This window comes from Poecilia reticulata, chromosome 10 (genome assembly GCF_904066995.2).
Source record: "Poecilia reticulata chromosome 10, P_reticulata-male-v2, whole genome shotgun sequence".
Taxonomy (NCBI): domain Eukaryota; kingdom Metazoa; phylum Chordata; class Actinopteri; order Cyprinodontiformes; family Poeciliidae; genus Poecilia; species Poecilia reticulata.
In genome coordinates this window covers 10,101,982-10,115,579 of record NC_088839.1, presented here as the reverse complement: position 1 = coordinate 10,115,579, position 13,598 = coordinate 10,101,982, and the positions used below count along the sequence as shown (strand labels likewise).

The 13,598-nt window shown below is 40.2% G+C and overlaps 1 long non-coding RNA gene across 2 annotated transcripts; it reads left to right on the top strand.

The window, feature by feature from the left end:
* Window positions 1–1,224: 1,224 nt before the first annotated feature.
* On the top strand, window positions 1,225–4,455 carry LOC103470902 (uncharacterized). Of its 2 annotated transcripts, XR_014089558.1 has the most exons (3): window positions 2,307–3,063; window positions 3,846–4,243; window positions 4,337–4,455. It is a non-coding gene; the product is annotated as an uncharacterized LOC103470902 (long non-coding RNA). The 2 variants fall into 2 exon arrangements; XR_014089557.1 differs by having other exon boundaries at window positions 1,225–4,243.
* The last annotated feature ends 9,143 nt before the right edge of the window (window positions 4,456–13,598 follow it).

Here is a 13,598-nt window from a genome sequence, read left to right as displayed (position 1 = left end):
TTTACTTCTGCTTTCAGTCTTTTTTGTGTTAACTCCTGCCATCAGTTGTTGTGGATCTGATAAACCAGAAGTCAAACACAGCTGTTGATTTTCTTGACTGTCCTCTTTTACACCTCTAACTGGAGCTATAGTTTGCAGAGAGGCTGTAATGTCATGATCCAATGTCATGATCCGTGTTTCTGTGCATTTATTTTTAGGGTTTTCTGTGTTCAGTTTCCTTCCTGTGAGTCTCTGTCTCTGCATCTTCCCCTTGATTGCTTCCCAGGTGTGTCTCATTCCTGGATTACGCTCCCTGTGTATTTAAGTCCACCTGTTGTCTTTGTCTCTTGTCGGATCGTTGTCGTATGTCGTTGTTTGTCTGCTTGCCACTCAGTAGGACTGTTAAGTCCTGTGTTGGTTCCACTCTCGTTTGCAGTCCTTTGTCCTTCAGCTGCTTCCGGTATTAGCCATGTGCTAACTCTCTGCCGTGCCGCCTGTATTTGGACTGTCTGAGTTCTCGTCATTAAATCCATCATTCCTTTCACAACCTGGGTCTCTGCGTCTCTCCTCACCACCTCATCCACCATTTTATGACATGCAAAGGATCAAACTGATCTAATTTCACGAGTCTATCAGGACATAAGGACAATCTATTTGGAAAATAGCAGGATAAAGACGGTCATCAACGAATGTGGGACAACAAGGATGTTATGAAAAATTGCACTTTTCTCCAGAATTATTTAAAAGGAAGAGTTGTCGGGCAGTAACTGCAGGAATTTTCTGCAAAGTACTGCTTTTGGTTAAAATGTGGTCACAGTTTCTTATTTCCAGCACATCTTCAGACTAAAGAGTGGAATTGTTCAAATAAAACATCCTGGGCTGCTAAAATTTCCCCAAAACATAAAAGCCAAAAGGAAATCACGGCTACAAGGAAAAATGGTGATGAGGGTTACTTAGGTTACTTTCTTAAGGTGGAATTGAAGTCTTTTTTTTTGTCAAGGTAGATGAAATTATGGGCTGTTCCAAATGCAAGACCAAAAACTTTCAAGCTATGGTGGAGAGACCTTAAATTTTTTAACAACAGCATAATCACTATGAGGAAAAAACTTCATTTTTAAATGGGGTGGTCATATTTCAGAACTCTGTGTGCAGAACGTAGAATTTTGATTTCTTTAATTCTAAATAAATCATGCTTTAACCAGCATTTCATCAGGAGCGACTCCTCCGAATTGTGCTTGAAGTGATTTACCCATCGGTTGCATGTATTAAATATCACTACAAAATACAGATTTATCACAAATCTGTTTTTTATTTTTCACCCCCCATGCCTGGAAAATAAAATGTCATCTGCCTCAGGGTAGGCATCTCATATAGACTAAACATCATATTCTCACATCCCACCTTTAAAGTCAAGAGGATGCAGTTTTGTTCCATGACCATCTAACCTCCATGCTGTTTTCCTAATTGAGAGCAGCGTGTAGCTGCTTGCACAAACACTCGCGCATGTTGTATTTTAAGCAGCCTCTATGTTAATTCAAGCAGAATCTCCCCTCTTGTCGCTCTCTGGCTTATTTCTACACTGTCTTACTTTGCTGCGGGCGTCTGCTAATAGGAACCTTGCCTGAGGCTCTTCACCTCACACACAGAATATCACCGGGGCATGATATGCACAACAAAACTGACCTTTTTCATTAGCTTCGCTCTCCTCTTTACAAGAACGCGCGAGAAGAATAGCGGTGGATATTTCTTGTTTCTTGTCATGATGAAAACAAATTGGTTAATAATAATAAGGAATGGGGTGATGCTGTGTTCTCTCCTGTAGGCCATGGACAGGATATTATCAGCACCGGCATGCAAGTGGTTTTTTTTTTTTTCCTTTTTTTTTATGCTGCAGTCTGACCTGGTTGCAAAATCAATTGCAGACACAAATTATGAGCACTACTCGAGAGAGCAGTCGGCTTTCTAGTACATGTTGCAGGGGATTGCTTGTGTCAATTCCTCAGCAGTGTCATGTAGTTTAGGTTTAGAATGATGACAGCACATGAGGGGAAAGCAGCCCAGCAAGAAACATTGGCTATGAGGACCTTGTTTAATGCGCTTGACACTTTCCGTGCGGGGGAACTTGCTTTTCTCTTTGTGGCAGAACTGATCTCCACCACCCATAGCTCAGTGTTCCTTCTCGTTCAGGCTCTACTCCATCAGCAGGCATTTGTGAGCAGTACCCCCCCTCACCTCTGTTTTTCTTCTCAACTTGAACCCTTTACACTTCTGCACTAGTGTTTTGTTTGCCCCCAATGTCCCTATTTTAATATTTCTAAAATGTGCTCATTTTTATCCTTCGTAGCTTAAAAGCTATTGAATGACTTTATCAATTTATTCTTTGAATTGTCTTTATGAAAGTGTCAAACAATACTATTTTTCCATTTTGTGGGGGAAATGGTAGGTCAGCAACTAACCTACCAACACATGTCCGTCCACTTGTTTTTATTTTATTTGACCTTTATTTAGACAAATAGTCTCATTAAGAGCCAAGTTGAAATTACAAGAGAAACCTGTTTTGATGAAACAAACAAAAACATTGCAAACAGTAACAAAATTCAACTCAATTAAATAGCCTAATAAAATATGAGCAGAAAACAAGAGCAAGCTTCATAAGAAGATTTCTTTTCTTGTCTTAAAATAAATGAATAAATAAATAATTGTGCCAAATGAATCAAAGTGGAAAACGTCAGATCTTCAGTAGTGTCCTAAATTGATGGAGCAGAGTAAGAAAATGCTTTTTCCCCCCCACAGCAAGTTGAACAATTAACAACTAGGCTGATGAAAACAAGTTCTAGGTAAGTGAAAGCACTAAGTATAAAAAATGGGAACCCCAACATTATGTTTCTTTTTCTATTTTAAATTTCTCTTTGTAATAAGTTCTTTAGTGTTATTTCAATTATTTGGTGCGATTTCACATACAACCGCTAGGGGCGCCTATCACATTGGTGGCGTAGAGAAGGTTGGGCACACAGAAGAAGAATAAATCTTTCTGTTCGATGCTAAAGGAAGCGCTAAGTGTGTCTTGTCTTTTCTATATCACAGGTCAGTAAAAATGTATTTTGATACGTTTTGGACCAAACTTAAAACTAATTGAGAATCTTAATAGACAGACACTCTCCATCCAATCTTTGGATTGCTGTTTTGCAAAGAATTGAAAGTAATTCAGTCAGAAAAGCTGATAGAAACATTCACATCTAACTGTAGGAAGAGGTGATACTATAAGAACACAAGTGCATGCCACAACCTTGAGATTATTTTTAAAGATTTTGAAAGCCATGTATCATTTTCATTCCACTTCCTAATTATGTCCCACTTTGTGTTGGTCTGTCGTATAACATTAAAATAAGACAAATTATTATCTCTAGTTGTAATATGACAAAATGGGAACAAGCTTGAGAGTTATGAATACTTTTGCAATGCGCTATTTTTCTGTAAAAAAAAAAAAAAACATACAACCCATACTTAATGCTAAGAAGAAATACAAAAACTCAATATATATATTTGTCCCACAGGAAGTGAGTTAAAGCTGGAAGTTGATGTTGGAGTAATCTACCCGCATGGTTACAGAATACATTAGCGTGTAGTTTGTCATGGGAATAACTGGCCTGTTTATGAGTTTGCTGGTATGCATATAGACTGGATTTGCACGCGATTGGCTGTACGGTCCACCTTACACACTGACAGCCAGTGTCTAGAGGAAAGAGAAGTTTGATAGCAGACTTGGAGCTGAAAGCAAGTGCATCCAGCATCATTTATTTTTCAGTGTTTTTTTATTCATCCCTGTTTAGCATTGCATCACTCCTGTTTGTTTCCATGTCCTCCAGAATGAGAGAGAGAGAGAGAAAGAGAGAGAGACACGACTACCTCGGAGCCCGGAGCCATGATGCGGAGCTTTGCATGCCTGCTTACATCTCTCCCTATCCCCTCAACCAGCCATGGCAGCTGTGTCTGTAAAGAAAATGCCATGTGAGCCTGCATTCTGAGATCTAAAGACTTTTAGCTTTAAGCTTTTAGCTACGTCAAGGCCTGGACCTAATTGTTTCAGTCAGGCTTCTGAAAAGATCACCTACTTTGGGATTTTTTTTTTTTTTTTTTTTGAGAGTTCATTATTTTATCTCGTTGAGTGTACTCTTGATCCAAATCACAATGTTCCAAATGAGAGCAGCGTGAGGATCCATGCCATTTTGCCATTCGAAACCAATTTCTTCAAGTGTTGGACAAGGTAGTACATTTCACAAAAGACATTTTATCCATCTAACAAGTAATCTGAGAAATACTCGAATCACTCTTTTTTTTCTCTCTCTCTCTCTCTCAGCGAAGCACCACTCCTGCTTTTATGTCTTCAGCCATGCCATCTTATCAACAGCTTAATTTCAAAGGGGGGAAGCAATTAAAATTGTAATAACTCATTTTATTAAAAGATGATTGAATCTCGCTAATACTTTTGCTCCGATTAAGAAACAATATTGCAAGTAATGTGGTTTCAAAGATTTCCCAGACAATCGTCAAATGCTCCACTGTGCATCGTCAGTTGCATATAAAGAGGAGGTGTACAATTTAAACCAGATGTTTGCATACAAATATTACCATAACCTTTTTATTTACACTCACTCAGGTTGAACCTTTCTGGTTTTATATCAGCTAGAATGACTAAAGTTTTCTTCTATGCCTGACTATTCTATATTCACCCATCCACATGATTGTAATAAACTGATAGCTGAAGCAGATTTTGGGAACAAGATTGATGAGTTTTATCTTTGCCTCATCTGAACATTGAATATTTGTCTGGAACTCTTTTAGTTTGTTCTTACAGAAATCTGCAGATTAGAATATTACAAATATATCAGTTAGTGGTCATAATAGCAATTAATATTAATATCGATTTCAGGACAGATTTTTATATTGATGCATCAATACTTGCCTTTAAAATTCACCATAGTGTGGAGAATCAGCCGCTCTCCATGCTGAGTTCTTGATGTATGAACTTACAGAAGAGTCAGTGAGTCGAATTCATGAATTCCATTTATTAATACCAAAATACAGCTGGTCCATTGTGACCTGCTACCTTTAAGAGCTAACAGACAAAATGGCATCCCAGCAGAGGTTGTGATCTCCTTTGTTTAGCCTCTGTCTAAGTTACGCCCCAACGAGGGCGTTACCTAGCTCCTAGTATCCTGTTACCTTAGCTTTGAGGGCGTTTCCTGATGTGTCATTTCTTTTAGCTTTAGCTTAGCAACTAGCTAACAGAGTTGGAAGGAAAACACAGAATTATTTATTCTCAGCAATAGTTTTTATGTAATCATTCCACCCTAAAACACGAAGTATTCAAATGGAGGATTAAAAGTATAAACTCCGTAATCCTTTGCAACCTTTCTAACAAGTAAGCGTCTATGTAGAACTATATATTTATTAGTGTTTCCTTTTGTTTTTGACTGATCATCAAATATGTTTGTCATGTCTGAGTCTATCCCTCATCTTATTGCTGTCTCTTCTTGTCTCATCAGCTAAAAAGTCCAAAAGGTGCATTAAATCTTAGTAAAATGTAGCTTGTAAGTATTTATTTTCATCCACAATATGCTGGGATATTTTTATTTTTAGATTTAGCTATAAATTCATAGTGACTAGATAAGGTCATTTTGGTATTTCAGCTTCTGATCATGACTTAGCTAATGTATTGTCACTGTAAACACTTTACTTTTTGTACCTTTTACCTTGAAATCTCTCCTCTGTACTTATTTAAGTACGACAGACCTTTTACTTTGGGTGTCCTGAATTTAAGAATGACCCCAGACACTTACCCCAGAGTACCCACTTATCTTGTGTCTTAGCACCTTAGTTTTTCTGCCTCAGGCTGTATAACCACCCCCCGCTTTGTCCCAGATCCCTCTTAGTAGGAAGCATCATTCCTTCCAACTGCAGGGTCCATTAGCAGATGTTCCAGTTACCAGAAATATATTGTCCATACAGTATATTGCAACACTTACAATTATTTTGTGACAGGCCAACATAAATTCAGTGTGAAACCAAAGCATACCTGGCTTTCTTTTTTCTCTACTAAATGAAATCTAAAAAGAAAAAAAAGAAAAAAAAAGAGAAAAATTACCTGTCTTCTGTGTTCCTTGGCCTGTGTGAAAGTGTGTGTCAACGCACATATCCTAACAAACCTCTGAGGCCTTAACAGAACAGCTGTATACATACTCAGATCAGATTACCTATAAACAGATTGACTCCATCACCCGACTTTTAAAATCGAGGGTTACACCGAATTACACTCTGGGTTTGGGGATTCATATTTGTTTTATTTTTTAAAAACTTCAATCCGCAGCTTTTTGCCACTCTTTGACTGTCCTTAGCCACTATTGCAGGTAGACGACCCTCAAAACAAATGTGTCCTACACCCGAGTAGTAATGAAACAGAGCGGCGCTGTTTGTGTTTTTATACTGAAATGTCCGTCTGCTTTTTATTCACCGCTTCAGGGCACAGAAACGCTGCTTAAAGAAATAAAGAAATGCCCTCGTGTCACAATGCAACAAATAGATTTACAGTTAACTTGCAAAAATCATCCTGTAATGGCTTCTTTCCTCCTTTGTCTTTTATGCATTCCGGTTTACGCACAGACCTTGACACTAACTGTAATAAATAGTAATAGTAAATAGTCGAGCCCACAACATTTGCACACATTTTCAGTCAGCTAAGAGGCATTGCAGCCTTCAGAGACGCATTACTGTGTGTGCCACTTCTTGTTCATGAACTCACACAAATAAATGCATTGAAGACTGGCCTGGAGGCAAAAGCGTTCACCCAAACCCTAGCGTAAGTGGGGAGAAAAAAAAAAAAGAAGGTTTAAAGTCTTCCTCCATTCATGTGCCCTTTTCCTGCAGTCTCTGTATTTGGCATCTGTTGAACGCCTCGCTTGATCTTGTTTCTATCGATCTACGATCTAAGGTGAAAGCGTCAGGAGTTTAAAGTCGCAAGAGTACAAAAGCGGTCCAGACACACACACACACAGGACGTTAAACTTTCAGAGTCAAAGCGATAAATATGCTTTTGCAGTAAGAATGTCACACTGGGATCAGCCTCTGGTTTGCAAGTGAGCGCGCACACTCACGCCCACGCGGTTTTCTGCAGTCACTTTCAAAGATTCGTCTGTCTTATTGTGGGAACTTTGTCCAGGTCCTGACCGGCTGATGTAGCTCAGGAGCTGTCTGTGGTGCTGAAATCAGTGCCACAAACAGGGGAATACATTGAAGTATTGTCCTTTGCTAAGTGCTATTAGAAACTTCTTAAATCTTCTTTTTAAGTTCCTTTGCAGTCATATCACAGGGAGGCTATAAATACCACCCAGCTGAGCCAGGGCCAGAGTTTGCGAGGTACAGTCTGAGTCATAGTGCTGGTGGCAGACCCGGTATTTAATGTGATTTATCCAACTTCTCCGCATTTGGCAATATGGGACACAGTTCAAACGAAGAGCTCAGACAGAATATATCGAGACGGCTGTATGTGTGCTTGCGTGTCTGTGCGTGTGTGTGTGTGCGTTTGTGTGTGTGTGTGTGTGTGTGTGTAAAATCGTGCAGGCCCGCTGATGAAGTTTATGGATTGCACAGAGGTGTGTGTAGCTCTGTGCGCACATATGCACAGACTCTTACACTATGTTGGGCATAACGCAGGATTCAAAGGGAGCCTTTGAAGTATTTTGATGTTCCCTGGCTGCTCTCTTGCCAGTTTCCTAAATAGGTCAGAGACTCTGCACTCTGCCTTCTGCGCTGTGCTAGCTGCGCGGCAGCCTGCTAGAAAGAGTCAGAGAGGGCAAGGAAAAATGATATATTTAACTCCGTCTGAAATGAACTAACAGGCAAGCTGCCCTGCTCACTTTTGCTTCACGGCATTTCGGTTTCGTGGCAGTTTCTTTTTTTTTTTTTTTTTGTTTACACGATGCTCAGCAGGTGTTGCTTCACAACCTGCAGGCTGTGTACATTTCTTCGGAGGCAGAACGAGGAATGATGGACACGAAAATTGATGGGTAGACGGCGAAGGTGAACTAAACCCTTCGACTGCGATGGCGAGAGAGAGTCAAAATGATACATGCGGCGTCTAGCAAAAGACTTCATAAACCCTTTGCACATGTTGTCAATTTAGCACCTTAAGCTGGAACGTATTTCGTACAGATTTTATTTACCAGGCAATCTCAAAGTAGCACATTAGCATGAAGTGGAATCAAAATCCATGCATTCGTTCACCCTTACATCATACCAACACAGTACGGGTAGCATCATGATGCAACAAATATATTACCGTTTACAGGAAAGACAATTAGCACTGATGCAAATATGAATGGAGCAAAAATACAGGGCAATTCTAGGAGAGGAAAACCTCATGGAGGCTCCAAAATACTGGGATGGGATTTGCCTTACAGCAGTATAAAGTCTAAAACTGCCCCCAAAGCTATTTCAGAAAGGTCCAGTCAAAGTCCAGACCAAAATGCAAATGAAAATCAATGCTGTGGCTTGGATTTGCTTTTTAAACATGCCAGTTGTTCAGAATAACTAAGCTTGAGATACTTTAAAGATTGGGGAAAAAACACAGATGACCTGGTACATAAGAGATGCATACAAAGACACAATAAAAGATGGTTCTACAAAGTACCGTCTCATGGTGGCCTGAATAGAAATCAGTACCATACTTTTCAGATTTGTATCTGTTAAACAGAAATAAAAACAACGTAACATTGTCATTCACCTTCCAATGATGCACTACTTATCCTGGTTTCAAAAAATACCCCAATAAAACATCAAAGGTCCAAGTTGTATATTTAGTTTTGCAAGACGCTATAGATAAAGAGACAAATAGATCAACATAGAATGTTGTGCTAGTACGAGGCAAGGCACAGAGTTAGTATGTATATAAGAGGTGGTGTGGTCCTGCGGGCCGTCTTGTCAATGGGATTCTTACTGGTTTCTTACTGCCGGTCCCATGCAAGCCAGTCACTTGGATCTTTGATGAATTTGGAATCTATAAAAACGTAGAAGATTTTCTCACATTCAGACCCATTTCATGTTGTCTGTCTGTTTCTAAAGTATATGTGAACATATGTGTACTCATGCCTGTGTGTGGTGCTTCATTCTGAGTTTGTAGGAGATTTTCTTTTCAAGCCTCCAATGGTTTGGGGTTGAATTTCATCACACCACAGAATAACACATCTGCGGCAGTCTGGCAGGGCAGCAAAACGATACCAAGGTGGACTAAACTTAGAATAAGAGACGTCCTTTGTCCTACTTTTGTCTTTGTCTCTTTGCATATCTACACCATTTAAGAAGGTTTGCCTACTCAAGGGGCAACACTTTGGACAAACTTAAAAGTGTGTTTTAAATGAGAAGATGTGTTCTTATATCTGAATCGTGCTGCCATCGAACACACACACGCACACACACACACAGGCACAAATTCATGCAAGCAAGACTCGTATTCACCATTCCCATGGACCCTGTTAGCACCTCCATTCATTCTCCTTGCCATAGAAAGAATAAATCAGAGTAAGTCAAGCACTTGTTTTAGTTGCCAAAGGTGGCATGTCCAAAACCGCCGGGGGAGGAGGGGTTGCGGTGTGATTTATTGTCGAGTGGCACAAAGCGAGAGAGTTCTTCCATGGGAACAGGACACATAGCTCTCTGTGGAATGTGATTTGTTTTCTGCTTGGCTGGACCAAGCTAGCAAATGTGGCAGAAACCATCCTGTCCTCCCTTTAGCTCGAGCAAACACCCACTTTTTTTCCTTCTCGGCTGTAATACCGAGGGGAGAAACTGGAGAGTGGGTAGGCTGGTGTTTGAGGATGGAAACAAATACCCCAATCTTTATATATCCCCCTTTGCTCCACCCTGCTCAATGGGGGCCAGCAGTCCTAAAAGAGTGTCTCCAGCTCATCTCTGATCTCCCTGCTCCTTCAGTAGTGTACGCAGCAGGATGCCTGGACTCAACTAGAAGCCCTCAGTCTCCCTCTGGGGCTTCTCAAACTCCTTCATGTCCTCGCCACGGATAAAAGTTTCCTTACATCGTCACAGATGTTTTGCCAATTTTCCAACACCCGCGGCTCCCACACAGATGCACAGGTCTGCGTCACATTCCGGTGGGCCACCGCTATCACTCTCTCAGTCGCTCGGCACAAACAGATCAGGGCTCTTATAACGAATGTGTGTCACGACTGCGTTCCCAAAGACCTCCAGCATCATTACAAAGACCCTCATCACCCCACCCCCCACACACTCATCCTCTCTTTGTGACAGATGCACTTTTTTAGGCCCTCTTTTTTTTATGTAGCAAGTTTCTGCAGAATAGGCACAAGATTAAATGGGACCAGCTGAAAACCAGACAGATGCCCTATCACATTTGAAGCATTGCCACCTGCTGTGTTTTGAGAAATGAGTGTCTTTATTTGAAGCATGAACGTCGGGTCTGCTGCTCTCAACTGTTTGTCTTAGTTGACTTCCCATTGGGGATTGTAATGTCTGTGTCAGTGGGCACACTAATAGAGATGTGTGAGGTTAGCGCTATTGTATACATCAATGCCGGGGATCTGTGCTTCACTATTATAGGCCTGTCGCTTTCCGCCGGGGATTATACAGGTTTTAAATGGGGAGGAAGGCTTTACACAAAGCCATATTGAGGGGCTTTAATCTACACAAACACTTTCATATGAGGTATTATAACAGACTATCATCCTGCAGATGTTACTTTTAGTGGAACAGTGTGAGGAGGATGGTGGTGGAGGGCCTGCACTTTAACAAATAAAAGATTAAAGGGTGCTACACCTAATGTCAGGGCATGAAGCAAGGACCGTGTCTGATCAGGGATGGAGGCGGCACTTTAAAAATATAACCTATCTGTACATATTTTTTATGCTTCATTGTCTCGCACAAATATCCATACTATTATATAATGTCACATCGCACCCCTAAAATTCACTGCATTTGAGGGGCTTTACGTGATGGGCCAACACAAAGTGGTGCATATTTTTTTATGTGGAAGGAAAATAATACATCATAAATAAAAAATCTGGAAAGTGTGGTTTGTCTCATTCTCCCTGAGTTAGTTTTATTTTTCTTAGATTCACTTTTACTGCGATTACAAATGCAAGTCCTTTTGGGGTATGTGTCTGTCAGCTTTGCTCATCTAAAGGCTGTAATATTTGTCCATTAATCCCTGCTAAGCAGCTCAGGCTCAGTCCAGCTGGATGGAGGGCGTCGGTACGCGTTTCTAACAAACAAATATGTTTGATGTAAAACATTCCAATTTACCTCAAAATGGCTGTTTTGCATAATTGTAATTCTTTTTTTCTTCTAGGATTGTCCTTATTTATCTCAGACCAGTCTACTCTGATCAGTTTCTCTGTCCATAACAACGGAGATCGTTCCCCCCAGTATGAAGCTTTGGCTCCTATGTTTCACTTTGCGGTTGGTGTGTTCAGAGTGTGCAGTTAGTTAGAAAACTAATTAAACACACAAAGCTTTTTGAATGTCAAACAAAATATTCAGCTTTGTTCTTGTTGGACCAGACCACTTTCTAGCACATGTTTTTCGTGGGCCTTCTTGGTTTGTGGCTAACTTTAAATGGGAATGAAGGCTAAACATGCCTCTTAATCTCCAGCTGGATCTGAAATGGCATTTCGATGTTGTTTATGTGTCTTGAGTTGCAGGCCCAGATCAACTCGGCTAAGATTTTCTTTCTGTCTTGCTCATAGATGTTTTTAAAATAATCCATAATCTGCTGGAGTTCTCGTCAGATTCATGCGGCAAGCTTTTAAAAATAGATTCATTAATGAATCTGCTTACGGGCAGTGGTGTACGCCTTGGCACTGTTGCCTCACACCAAGAAAGTCCAAGAATTGAATCCCAGCCAGGATCCTTCTGCTTGGAGTCTGTATGTTTTGCTTTTTCATCTCTAAATTTCCTTCAGAGTCCCCCATACGGTGCCAAATCATGCATGCTCTACAAGAAAAGGCCCCAACAGGAATTAAAACCTGAGGCGTAGTTTTTGCAGAGCAACTATGTATCTAGCTAAAGGTTGATTGTGTACATTAGCAGCTTTTTGTTTCAGATGTCCCTGAAACAAAAAGCTAGTCTGCTTGAAGATAGGCAAGCAGACTAGTATGCATCCAACTCCTCACCCAGTGACTGTTTTTGATGGGAACCGGGCCCCACTATGCCACTCTCACTCCCCAGTCCTCCCTGTGACCTTATAAAGGATTAAGCAATCATTGAAAAGGCATAGATTGGTGGAAAATGATTAAAGAGAGTAGACTTAACAGAGTAGACAAACATCATGTGATGTGATTTTTAATGGCTTCTCTCTTTGTCAAAGTCTGCCGGATCCTCTCCAGGCTGATTCCAGTTAACCAGAAGCACTGAACCGGCAAAAAAGATAGAAAGCTGATAGACAAAACACAGACAACTACTCTGTCTTTATATCACAAAGATCTTCAAATAAAAATGAACAGACACCAGTAAAAATCGGACCATGTACAAATTAGCTGCGAGTTGTACGGCTGACCAAACAACTTGTGACCTAGTGGTATTCAGATCATGTTTAATATGTGCAACATGGTCATTTCGGTCATTAAGAAGGTAAAAAGGATAAGCAGAGGAGTAAATGCAGATTCAGTCACTTAGACTAGAAATTATGAGAGGCACACGGAGAAGGAAGCAGACATCAGAATGAGACGATCGTTGCTGGAACTTATGGTGATAGACGTTTGTTCTGAAATGAGGCGCAGAAAATGTTCAATGCTGTTATAAAATATTTCTTTTTTTTTTCTCCACGACAGAAATATGCAGAGAATTTTGTCTACAACATAGACGTAATATATTTTTGTAATAAGTTGTCAACCTTTCAAAACATTTGAGTCAAAATTAATGAATAGCAGAATTTTATGCGACTATTTAGACTTTAATCTTCATATTAAAGAAAATGTAGCTTCCTTCACCCTACTAAGTCATTCATGTGGGCCTAAGTTTTATTAAAAAAAACCTCACTAAGATATAACTTTGATGCAGTTCATTTTATGTAATGCCACTTAACAACAAATATATCTTCAGAGTGGCTTGCTGAACGTTTGCTGCAGGAAAAACTGGTTCAATTCAAAAACGGAAGCAAAGAACAATATGAGAAAAATATTGACATAATAGCTCAAGAAATTGGCCAGAAGGTTGAAGCTTAAATATAAATGTATCTTTCAAATGGAAAATGAATGTAACCATGCAGCTAAAGCAGGTACAAAAGGACGGCTTAAGGACAACAAAATCAGTGGTTTGAACAGCGATCACAAGTCCATCATTTCACCAAAACCCGTGAGCAAAGCTAAAAAGTTGTGTGTGTGTGTGTGTGAGTGTGTGTAAGGTGGCCTACAAACATGACTCTGTTTGTAGGCCAGAGCGCCTCAGGAGGAGGATGTAGATATCTGTCAGCTGTACATACTGTATGGTTTCATTTAATCATACGTCTGGTACAATTTAGCCAAATTGTACACATAATGCTGGATAAAGAATTATTCCAGGAAGCCCAGTGAAGCTAGCACTCCTGTATGTTC